The sequence below is a fragment of the Mus musculus genome, chromosome 10 (assembly GCF_000001635.26).
Source record: "Mus musculus strain C57BL/6J chromosome 10, GRCm38.p6 C57BL/6J".
NCBI lineage: Eukaryota > Metazoa > Chordata > Mammalia > Rodentia > Muridae > Mus > Mus musculus.
Window position 1 is genome coordinate 94,960,824 of NC_000076.6, and position 11,641 is coordinate 94,972,464.

At 46.7% G+C, this 11,641-nt stretch overlaps 1 long non-coding RNA gene across 1 annotated transcript; it reads left to right on the forward strand.

Moving 5' to 3' along the window:
• Positions 1-813: 813 nt before the first annotated feature.
• Positions 814-4,421, forward strand: Gm40744. The gene is made up of 3 exons (XR_871964.1): positions 814-3,027; positions 3,594-3,665; positions 4,376-4,421. It is a non-coding gene; the product is annotated as a predicted gene, 40744 (long non-coding RNA).
• Positions 4,422-11,641: the final 7,220 nt, after the last annotated feature.

An 11,641-nucleotide genomic window follows, 5' to 3' on the forward strand; every position in this document is an offset into this window, starting at 1 on the left:
AGGCTGGATACACCAGGCTCTGCCTGCCTGTCTTTGGCAGTACTGTGTTCTCTATTCCCTTCATATGCTCCGGCACTGGGGTTTGGACTCCAGCTAGCTGCAGAGAAGCTGTGTGGATGGGCAAACGCTGAGGGATCCATTAGACTGGAGCAGTGGTTCTCAGCCTTCCTAACGCTGTGACCCTTTAGAGAAAGAGGGAAGTTTCTCAAAGTAATTCTCTTGAGGAGTTTCCCAAAATGACTGGAGAAGATGAAGGGGAGCAAGAGCCAGATCCCAGAGGGCCGCAGCTTGGGCTGATCAACAGTAAAACTCACGGGTGTCTCTAGCGATCTCACTGCAGGCACTCACCGAGGAGACAGCGAAACATTGTATGGAAATAGTTTGAGTGGACTTTTAGCCATAAGGGAGGGAAAGCCCAAGTTTATAGCCTAGGCAAGCAGGAGTTAATCGCCCCCCTCCCGTCCTACCCCCAACACAAGGAGTCCAGTTGCCAGTACTGGTTGCTATTCAGTGCTACTCTCCCAGAGGCCCCGGGCTCTTATTATCTTTCTGCTGTCATAAGATAGTCGCTACAGCTGCAAGCATCATGTGAATTTTTCAAGACAAGAAAGGAAAGGCTAGCTCTCTCCCCGAGAGATGCTGTCATTTTATGTCTGAGAAAGTCTCCATTGCAGACTTCCCCTTATATCGCACCAGCCAGAGTGTGGTCACGTGCCCACCTGACGTCACAGATTGGCAAAGAGAAATGGAGTGATCGTCATTGCCTCGTGAGCAGGGGGTGGGAGTTGGGGGGGGGGGGCTGGGGCTGGGCTGAGGGCAAGGCCGGGAGCATAGCCTGCCTTCCTCAGCATCGGCCCAGATACAAAGAAGAGGAGAGAGGAGAAGGAATGAGTGTTGAGGCAGGAAGAGTTCCGTGTACTGCTCCAGCAGGGACAAGTTCAAGTCCCTCTGGTCTGGAAGATGGCCACTTTTCTCTTCCCATGATAGAATCCTACTCATTCTTCGGGTTCTGCCCCTAGCATCTTTTTTAATTTTTAATTTTTAAATGATACCCATTGTGGAGAGTGGACCTTCCCTTTGTCATATTCTTTGTGGTGTTTATGTGTCTGGTGTTCCTACAGCCCCAAATTCCTCAAAGGAAGTGATTATATTCTTTTCATCTAATGTCAGCATGATGCCTACCTACCCCATAGTAAGTGTTCTACAGTGCTTGTAGAATAGATGTGGCAGAAACAAATGCAAGGTGGGAAAAGAAAATGAGTGTGTTTGCCTGGGCATCTTCGAGAGTGAAGGCCCTCTAAATACGCACAGTAGCTGGATATTCACCTGAGCCCCGCCTACTTAAGGAGGATCTATCGTTGCCCCGCCCACTTAGGGAGGACCTACTGTCGCCCCGCCTACTTAAGGAGGATCTCTTGTCAGCCAAGTACTAGAGGCAGTACAAGAGAAGGCTCAGGGAGATATCTTTGCATGCAAAGATAACTAACAATACAGAATAGCTTCTGATAATTGCCTCATTACAGCCACAGGAGTGCGAGGTCAGGGAGGAGGACACTGGAACACGCGTGGAATGGTAATTAAAAGCCACAGGTATTCCGAGTCTTAATCACCACTGCAGCCTCCGCCCATTTCCAACTTCTCAGCGATATGGGAAAATGATCAGATCTGAGTGCCATCTCCTCTGGCTGCCCTGCCTGTTTGTCAGTGCGCCTGGGAGATGAGGCAGAGAAGAAGGATCCTTGCTAATTCGTTGCAGAGACAGTCAGCTCTTGAATAGCTCAAAGCTGATCCCGTTTTAACCGGGCATTAAAAGATCAAATGATGATTTCACAAGTGGACTGCATTTGAGATTTTTGTTAAGAGGAAAAGAGGTGACTAAAGCCACAAGGGCGGGCACTAAATGGATCCTTCTGTAGGTCTTTTTGCTGTATGGAAGATCTGATTTTGCAGTGGGACTATCCTGAGTCTCCTAAGAGGTCTTTAACAGTTAGGGGAGCATGGGCCCCTCTCTAACAGGCTGGTAAAATCCCCAGGGCTCCGTGTCCCATCTGTCTAGGTGAACAACAAACACTAGATTCAATGAGAAACTCAAGTGTCAACAAGAAAGGTAAAGGGCAAAAGAGAAAGGCATCCAAAGATGAGCTCTGGTGTCCACGTACGCATGCGTAGGAAAGCACAGCACAGTCGTGTGCATGCACACACACACACACACACACACACACACACACACACAAAGCACACACATCATGGCATGGGGACATCTGTGCTTCTATAGCAACAGTAAGTAACAAGAGATCTAGCAGCCCAGATAATTCTTAGTGCCGATCCAAGGTAGCAAGCATGTAGTACCCCTTGAAATCTGCCACAGCTCACATGACCTGAGAAGAAGATTCGTTCTGGTAACAAAGTCACGGTGCTACTGTGCCTTGCACCTGTGCCAATTTCTCGCCTACATTTGTAATTGGAGGACATGCTAAATTTCAGTTGGTGGTTACTGTATTAGTCAAGGTTCTCTAGAGGATTAGGACCTATGAGATGGACAGACAGACAGACACACACACACACAAAGTTATTAAGTCAGCTTTGAAATTCAACAACAGAAGCCCACCTGAGAGCTGAGATCTAGTAGTTCCTTGGTCCTGGAGGCTGTGTGTCTCAGCCATTGGAGGAGTCCCCCTAATGGCTGTCACTTGCTAGGGTTGGGACAGGGGCCCAACAACCATAGAGCTGGGTCCTTCAGCACTTCCAATCTGGCACCAAATGACTGCAAGCACCTGGGGAGCTGCCGGTTCTTAGTCCACGATGAGAGTTTGGAAACGCTGATTCTGCAGCCAGGGAAGGGGCAACAGTAGCAGCAACAGAAGCAGCAACAGGGCGGACGATCTCAGAGGAAGAGGGAAGGCCAGGAATCGAAAGCACAGCTGCCCTCCTGCCATGCTCTTCTTATGTGGGATGCTACCAGAAGGTGTGGCCCAAGATCGTGTGGGTCTCCCTACATCTCTCATGTTAATCGGGACACTTCTATAGGTGAGTCTCCCTACCCTGGTGACTCTAATCTGTGGCAAGTTGACATCAACCCCAGCTGGCATAGTTCCAGGAGATAGAGATGTTATTTTTTTTTTAAACTATCAGAGTTCACAGAGCTAAACTAACTACTGCTGTCCCAAAGTCCCACTACCACATGGTGTCCATATGGAATACTAGAGCCAGTCTGTGACTCCTGCCACTAATAGCTCAGGATGTCGTACCCTACCTACTCACATAATCATGTGGCAACTTACAGTCTGCTCCTTAAAAAGCATGTTCTCCAGGGCATGGTGCCACAGGCTGTCTCTCCAGCACTTGAGAGATAGAGGCAGGGACATAAGGAGTTCCTGGTTATCCTTCGACTTGGGGGTTAGCCCCGGCTACATGAGACTCCAGCATAATCAACCAAACAAAATAGTAGTATTGAGCTAGGCGTGGTGGTGCACATCTGTAATCCCAGCCCTGGAGGGGTTGAGGCAGGGGGATGACTTCAAAGCCAGCAATGGGATCTGTGGAGAGACTGTCTCAAAGAAAGAAAGTAATTGTTGTGGGGTTTTCTGTTTCAGGCCTGAAATCTCAGCCAATTAGGAGACTATGGTAGATGATCTGGAGAGCTTCAGACCTGCTTAGCCAACTTGGTAAGACCTTGTCTCCCAAAAAGGGTTGGGGGCTCAGTTCAGTGGTAAAGCACTCGCCAAACATGATTGAGGATGAGGAGACAGGTTCAGCTACAGGAAGATAAAAGAAAAGGTCCGGTGCAGGGGCTGCAGGGAGAAGGTCCACCCCCGGGACTTACCGTAGACTATGCTGCTCAAACACTGAATATTTTGATCTTTCACAATCTCTCTCGTGGTGTTCTTGCCTCCTCGGGTGCGGGCATGCACGACTTCAGACAAAAGAAATGATTTAGGAAGAGGGAAATCAAACTCTGCCTGGAGAGGCTGCCTGCTTACCGCACAAAATCACTCTCAGGCGATGGGGAAAATGCTGTCCTATTAAAATTCAAATAAGGAACTCCTGTGATTTTTCATCTTTTTGAAAAACAAATACAGAGCTGTAATCATAACTGACGAGGCCGGTCGCTTAGGGGAGTGGCGGGCAGGCCCCCTTCTCCCTGTTTATTTTAGGACCACTCTGAATGGAATGAAAAAGGCGGGAGTGGGAGGGGCAAGAGCCCCAGCTCTGCTAGGAAATGCAGGTCAGTGTCTTATTGTGAGGAAAACCCAGTTCTTTCTCAACTGAGAAGCCTGTCAGGCATGAATTCTCTGCAACGGTTACTATTCTGATTATTAGGAATGCTTTCAGCGACTAGGTTTTTTATCTGTAATTTTAAAAAATTAAAACCTAGGGTCAGGGGAGACGATTTGAGAAGAACCCATACTGCTCTTGAAGAGGACCCAAGTTCAGTTCCCAGCATACAGCTGCCTGCAACTTCAGCTCCAGTGTTCTAGTGCCCTCTTCTGGCCATTTCTGGTACTGCACTCACATGCCCACAGCTACACAGACATATAATTTAAAAAAAATTTTAACAAAAGATTAAAAACCCATTTGACAATAGAAAAACTACAATAAAACCATAGATAATTGAGAAGAAATCAAGTTACTTTGGGGGGAGACATCTCTCTCAGACAATTTAGATTTAAAAGAACAACAAATTCTGCCATTGGCCAGCTACCGACTTTATTTAGGAAAAAAATGAGCCCAGCAAAGGAGGAGCAAAAGGGATGGAGGAGGAGAGATAAGAAGAAAGGATAATGGCATGTACACATGAAACAGTTATAAGAAAATATGACTTTGAATGCTCACTTTTCAAACAGTGAACTAAATCTAAGAACATACCTTCAGAGTCATTGTCTGTTTGGCCGGTGGTCCCCCACCCCACCCCCCCAAGCACTGGTCTACTGAACTTTTCATTTGACTTTGAATGTGTGAAGCTTGTGTCTTGGCTCAACAGTCAGGTCGAGCACTTAGTGGGTTCTCAACAAACACTTGCTAAGTGGGCTTTGAGGCCCTATGCTCAGGCTGCTGGCTTCCTGTAGAGGGAGTCTCCTCTTCTGGTTGCCTTCGGATCAAGATGTAGACTTCCCAGCTCCTTCTCCAGCACCGTGTCTGCTGACCTGCTGCCATGCTTCTCAACATGATGATAGCGGACGGATCTTCTGAAAACTGTTAGCCAGCCCCAATTAAATGTTGTCCCTAACAAGAGTTGCCTTGGTCATGGTGTCTCTTCACAGCAATGAAAACCCTAACTGAGACACTAAGTAGGACCAGGATACTATCCATCATCAAGTGACCAGTTCTGAGCTTCAGATTGCTTTGTGTTTTGTATAGTATCTTCATCTGTTCCACGGAGACCCAAACCTTGCTTGCCCTTTCCTGGGGAATTTGAGAAGATTCAAGGAATTAGCGCAGATAACAACACACTCAGGCAAGCCCCGGGCACTCAGGAAGTGTGAGCCATTACCTGTGTCGGGCATGGCACTCAGTGCTTCTCATTTGCCAGTAGAAACAGCAAAGGAGATGAAGAGACACCAGGGGAGCTGGGAAACAGGAAACAGGTAGGCACTTACGTCCTGATTTTCAGTTCAGTGTTCTAGTCCCTCTCCTGCTGCGATCAACTGAAACATCCTGCGTAGACCTGCCTGTTCCGGCTCAGGATCTCAAGCAGCCTTTCCTTCTCACTCGGACCTCTCCCTGTGACAGTCTTTACCCACAGAGCACTCCATAGTGTGCGGAGTTGCTCAAAGAACTTGCCAGGCTAACTACTGAGGGTCTCTACTGCTGTTTCACTCACCCCAGAAGGGGAGCGAGCGATGTGCTCACCGATCAGCCACAAAGCCTGGCCAAAAGGGCTGGATCATAGTGCGTGCTCAGTAAAGGAATCCACACGTGTTGCACACAGACGGAGTAAAGGAACATATCAGACTCCTGTTACAGTCACCTTCAGTCAACATGTCATCTTCTTGTTCTGTGACGTATGTCTTTAAGAAGCCGTCAGCACCGGGCAAAGCGTGTGGCTCCCAACAGACCTGTTGGGCTGTGTGCTCTCCTGGTTCTTTCAGGAATTGTAGGGTCTAGGTGGCTTACCTCCAGAAGATCTTTGAGCAGCGCCACCACTCCCACCCGTCCCTATACTTCCTCTTTCTCCCCAAGCTTGCAAAGAGAAGTAAAGATGCGGGGAGAAGTCACCCTGACAGCTGCCAGGGGGTCAGTGAGGCTGGGGGGGGGGGGGGGCAAGAGGGAGGAAGGAGGAAATTTCAGAACCCACTACCTTTTCTCTAAAAAAAATGTTTCTTTTTGTGTCTTTTAGAGGAGATAAGGAACATATGCTTAAATCTCAACATTTTGGGGGTGATGAACAGTACTGCAAGATCCCCAAGTAGGGTTTAGACAGCCAGGGTGATGATACAGAGAGATGGCCTGTATTATTTGTTAAATTGGTCATAAGTGGTAGAAAGGAAAAAAAAAAAAAACAGAAGGTCAGATTTCCTGGGAAGTCCAGTTCGAGCACATTAGGAGGAAGCTGGTGACCAGAGTCAACCCCCTCTGCAAGCTGAGCGGTGTCATGGGATCATGACGTCATGGGACTATGCCACACAGTGGAGGAATGGAAGACTGGTGCTCAGGTGGTGTCTTAGTCGGAACTCCTATTGCTGTGATAAAACACCATGACCTCCGTAAGGAGGAAAGGGCTGCTGTCAGTGTGTAACTCTTAGGTCACATGCCATCATGGAGCGAAGTCAGCTAGGAACTCAAGGTGGGCACCTGGAGATAAGCTCTAAAGCACAGGCCATGGAGGAGAGCTTATTGGCTCACTCAGTTTGTTTTCTAGTACAACCCAGAACCCAAGGGTGGCACCGCCCACAGTGAGCTTGGCCCTCCCACATCAGTCATTAATCAAGGAAACGCCTCCCCTGCCCCCCAAGGCTTGTGAACAGGCCAAACATAAGGAGGTACTTTCTGGAGTCCCTCTTCTCAGATGGTTCTAACACGTGTCATCGAGTTGATAAAAAGCTAACCATGATGGGTTGCTTTCCTGAACCCTTTCATATAAACTTTTATGCTGTACTTAAAACTCCCCAAACCCGGGCAAGGCCTCACGTCTTACTCATTTATAGAAAGGTAGGTAACCTGCCTTGTGAAACTTAACTCAAGTCGGGAAGCCCTTTCCCCAGCAGGAAACTTTGTAGCTGCTTGTATGCTTATGTAAATTTAGACCTCTTAAAACTGTTCAATCCAGTGTCTAGGAATAGGATATTCAGGGGCCTGGTTCCCAGTTGGTTCTGATTGGTAAATAAAGATGTCAATAGCCAATGGCTGGGCAGGGCAGAGGATTCCCCCAGCTAGGGACAAAGAGAAAGCAAAGAGATCTGCCACGCTGGGAGAAGAGATACTACATCTGAGAAGATGCAGGACAGAGAGGCATGGCCAACATTTAAGAGCCAGGAGAGTGTGGCCCAGGAGGGCCGCCCAACTGGGTCCAAGGCAGCCAAGGTAGAATACAGAATAAAATAAATGATAACTCGGGGTTATCAGAGGGAAGTGGATTAGCCACATGGAGGTTAGGAAGTGGCCCAGCTATTGGGCTACATAAGGCATATTAAAATATAAAGGGTGTGTGTGTGTGTGTGTGTGTGTGTGTGTGTGTGTGTGTGTGTATCTTTCATTCAGGAACCCAGAACACTGCAGTGGGTAGCGAAGAATGTGCCGCTGCCCGGATTTATTTAATTAATTTACCACTACGGACTTCCTCATAGAAACGGAAAAAAAAAATCAGTGGACCAGAACCAGAATCAGCTACAGCCAGCCCAAAGTGCCCCTCCCCCCACTGAGGACCCCCACCCTCTCACCACGCATACATCTGTTGGGAAATCATTATCACGGACCGATTCAGAATATGATACATTGCAGCCATCTGGAGAAAACTGTCATAATAAACACGCAAGCTGACTCTATTTACATTAAATGATGGCTCTTCAGATAGGATGACCTGGTGTAGTGCTCCACTCACACAATCGTACCGGGGTAGCCCTGTCAGAAATCCCACCCTGTAATGAACTTCAATGGCACCCACACCTGTAACTTGCCAGGAAAACAGACATGAGCTCTGGAGTTCCTTTCACACCGTGCCTTCTGCCACGAGGCATCCCAGCCAAGCTTAGGGAAGAGGTGATGACCCCCCATGGTTGGTTCAGTCAGGGGCATGTGGATGTTTCTGACTAACGCTCACATGTGTGCACCTCTAGGGCAGTGTTCTTGGTGGTGGCTGAAATGCTTGCTTCAAATGCACTCTTCATCCTTGCCCAGTCTGCTCCAGCTCTCTAGGTCTGGGATTAGATTCCTACACCTACTTCAGATGGCAGTACTGGTAGGAGTTTGTGATGGTTTGTATATGCTTGGCCCAGGGAGTGGCACCATTAGGAAGTGTGGCCTTGTTGAATGAAGTGTGTTACTGTGGGTGTGGGCATAAGACCCTCACGCTAGCTGCCTGGAAGTCAATCTTCTACCAGCTGCCTCCAAATGAAGATGTAGAACTCTCAGCTCCTCCTGCACCATGCCTGCATGGATGCTGCCATGTTCCTGCCTTGATGATAATGGACTGAATCTCTGAACCTGTAAGCCAGCCCCAATTAGATGTCCTTTATAAGACTTGCCTTGGTCATGGTGTCTGTTCACAGCAGTAAAACCCTAAGACAGAGTTACAGTTTGAAAACCCTTGTCTTAAGGAGGAGTATGTGTTTGTTGAGTTTTTAAGAAGTTCAAAATAGCTTAATCAGAGCTGCAAAAGCTTAGCTTATTCCTATGTCTTTATGCATATATATGTATACATTTATATATTAATTCTAATATATTTAATATTTTCAAATGTATAATTATTTTAATATATTTATAATATAATATAAATTATAACACATGTGTATTGATAAAAATCATAATTCTTAATGCATTTTTCTGCTGTAGCCAATTTGTGATGTCCAGAGTGAATGAGTTGTACTGCACAGAAACAAACAGATCTGATATAAAACCCTTGTATTCTAAAGAAGACTTTATCAACATCTTGGAATATTTATGTATATCTGTTATTTATGTATAGTGAGGGTTCTATAGTAGCCAAAACCTAGGCACTTTACTGGGGTGAGTATGTGTCTGTGCACATGCGTGCATGTGTGTGTTTGTTGTTTGATGTTGAGACCAAGGTAGTATTTTTCTTGCATTTTATCTCCCATATTCAAAAGGCTTTCAGTTTCTCCCAGCGTTAACTCTGAGGCAAGGATAAATAGCTCCCGTTCTTCTGCCTCTTGCTTCCTGCCTGGGGTTCCCTAATCCCATGGTCTAAAGATCTCAAAGCAGATAAAACTGAGAGTGAAATGAATGTATTCCTGGGGGGAATATCACCAGCTCTTTGGAAATAAATGTAGCTGCACGGAGACAAGCTTTCATTTGTCCAGAATTACCTAGCTACATGGAAGCTGCCCACACCTCTGCACTTAAAGTATTTTGAGCTCCACCTACTCTCTTCCCATTTTTAGCATGGAGGGATTGCAGCGAGCAGACCATGTGCACCCGTGTGGAAATGTCACACAAGGCCCCTTCGCAGGTGGGGCCTGACTGCTGGCTACCAGATCCTCCTCTGAAACTATATAGGTTAGGTTTCAAAACCCGTTCACACAAGCTCTTGAACCTAAACTCACTAAAGTAGGGCAGGCCCTCTCTAGCTGTTACTGGAAGACCAGTGTGTAGGAAAAGCCAGGGACGAGAAAGTATGTGGGGCTCCAGCCCATCATACCCCGCTCTCAGCTCTCAGCCCTGAAATCATCTGGGAAAGCTTTGAAAACTGCGCACGCGCACTCCCAACAGCGCTTCTCAGAGGATGCGGTCTGCAATGTATGTGGAGTTTTGTTGTTTGCTTGGTTTTGTAATCGTTTTTTTAAATGAATGTTTTAGGTCAATATAGTAAATAACTGGTTTCGCTGAGACGTTTTCATACACGTGTGGCATACACTTCCTTCTCATTCATTCCCTCCCGCCTCCATCTTTCCCCTAGGCCCCTTGCCCACTTCCTTCCTTTCCTTCCTGCAAAGAGTTACGTTCTGCTTCCACATACACGTCCCATTCCTCTTCCTCCCCTTCCTTAAGATCTCTTTCCTCCTTTTCATATTTCTAGTTTTGTCACACTGCGCGCGCGCGCACACACACACACACACAATTTTAAGTCTAGGTTTCACATATAAAAGAAAACACATGATATTTGTTTTTCTAAGTCTGGATTGCTTTGCTTACCATAATGATCGTCAGTTCCATTCATTTTCTTGCAAACGCAATGACTTCATTTTTCTTTACAGCTGTATGAAGCTCCATTGTGGATATCTACCACAATCTCTTTATATACTACTTGAGAGTCTTCCCAAAGAACTCTAAGTCAACATACCACAGAGAAACTGCCGCATTCGTGTTTGCTGTACTGTTCACAATACCCAAGAAATGGAGCCAGCCTAGACATTAGCCAGTGTGGTACCGTATGCAACCATGAATGATACAGTGGCTTTTATTTTCAGAAACAGTGTCTCCTCTGCAGTCCAGGTTAGCCTTTACCTCTTGATCCTCCTGCCTCTGCCTCCCATGTGCTGAGATTACAGGAGTGTATCTTCATCCCTGCTTCTGGCTTGGGAATATACATGTGCCACTAATTCAGAGGGACACGATTGAGAGCCATTAACCTGACTTGTGCTCAATCAGACAACTCAGCAAAAGAATATGCAAATTAATTTAACTGAAATGTAAATGAAGAAGGTTGGCTTCTTTGATTCATAAAGACCATAGAACAGTCCTCCCGTACTGTCTATGTGTAGGATAGACATATAGACATAGAGACACCTTTCTCTACAGCAATGGTTCCCATCTTCCCAATGCTGCGACCCTTTAATCCAGTTCCTCATGTTGTGGTGACCACAGGCATAAAGTTATTTCATTGCTACTTCATAACTGTAATTTTGCTCCTGTTATAAACCATAATGTAAACATCTGGTATGTGATGGCTCCAAAGGAGTCATGACCCACAGGTTGAAAACCACTGCTCTAGGGACTGGAGAGATGATTTAGTGGCTACAAGCACATGCTACTCTTACAGAGAACCCAAGTTCAGTGTCCAGTACTCAGTTCAACATATCTGTGACTCCAGTTCTAAGGCATCCAACACCCTTTCCTGGCCTCCCAGAAACGTGCACACAAATGCACATATTCTTCCATAAACACACATGCATATATATGATTGATTAATAATAATAATAAGGAGAAGAAGGAGGAGGAGAGGGAGAGGGGAGGAGAGGGGGGAGAGGGGAGAGAGGAGAGGGGGGAGAGGGGAGAGAGGAGAGGGTGGAGAGGGGAGAGGGAAGGAGAGGGGAGAGGGGAGAGAGAAGAAGAGGGGAGAGAGGAGAGGGGGAAGGAGAGGGGAGAGGGGAGAGGAAGGAGGAGGAGGAGGAGGAGGAGGAGGAGGAGAAGAAGAAGAAGAAGAAGAAGAAGAAGAAGAAGAAGAAGAAGAAGAAGAAGAAGAAGAAGAAGAAGAAGAAGAAGAAGAAGAAGAAGAAGAAGAAGAAGAGAAAAAAGAAGAAAGAAG